Source organism: Corapipo altera, unplaced genomic scaffold, assembly GCF_003945725.1.
Source record: "Corapipo altera isolate COAL_440 unplaced genomic scaffold, ASM394572v1 61022, whole genome shotgun sequence".
In the NCBI taxonomy this organism is placed as follows: Eukaryota; Metazoa; Chordata; class Aves; order Passeriformes; family Pipridae; genus Corapipo; species Corapipo altera.
The window spans coordinates 157,201-158,300 of NW_020885065.1; positions in this window are offsets into that span (position 1 = coordinate 157,201).

Here is a 1,100-nt window from a genome sequence, read left to right on the forward strand (position 1 = left end):
AGGGAGAGGGACAGGGAGAGGGACAGGGACAGGGACAGGGACAGGGAGCAGGACGGGGACAGGGAGTGGGACAGGGAGTGGGACAAGGAGCAGGACCTGGACGAGGAGCAGGACCATAACCAAGATCAGGACCAGGACCAGGATAGGGCTGGCACCAAGACCTCCTGCTTTTCCAGCCGAGCCTGTGATTAGTGCTCAGCTGAGGAGCAGGAGCCGGCCCTGAGAAAGAGCTGTAGCTGCCATGGGATATGGGATAGGGGCTGGCTGAGCCTGGAAAACTCATCTCACACCTGGCTGGTGAGTGGGCATTGCCCTGAACCAGGACCAGGGCCAGGACCAGGACTGGGACCAGGACCAGCATCACCGGCCCAGAACGAGCATCAGTGGCCCAGAACCAGAACCAGGACCACTGTCACCTGCCCAGTACCAGAACCAGTGTCATTGGCCCAGAACCAACATCACCATTCCAGAACCAACATCACCACCCCAGCACCAGAACCAGCATCAGTGCCCCAGTACCAACATCACCATTCCAGTACCAGGATCAGCATCACTGCTCCAGAACTTGTACCAGCATCTCGGCTCCAGTGCCAGCATCATCACCCCAGTATCAATGTCACTGTCCCAATACCAGTGTCACCACCCCAGTACCAGCACCACCTCTCTAGAACCAGCATCACTGCCCCATACCAGTATCACCACCCCAGTACCAGCACCACTGTCCCGGTCCCAGCACCCCAGTTCACCCCAACACCAGCATCACAACCCCAGGACTGGCATCCCCACCCTGTGCCAGCACTGGTACCACCATCCCTGACTCGATCCCAGTACTGTCATCCCCACCCCTTGCTGGTACTGGCACTCCCAGTGTCAGCATCCCATACCCCATCCTGCCACCAGCATCCCTGGAACCAGCATCTCCACCCCATTCCCAGTACCCACAGCTCCAGTACCAGCATCCCCCATCCCATCAGCAATGGGAAACCATCATGGGAATGGGAAATCAGGGTGGAGATGGAAAATCACCATGGGAATGGGAAATTATGGTGGGAATGGGAAATCATGGTTGGAATGGTAACTCATGGTGGAGATTGGAAATC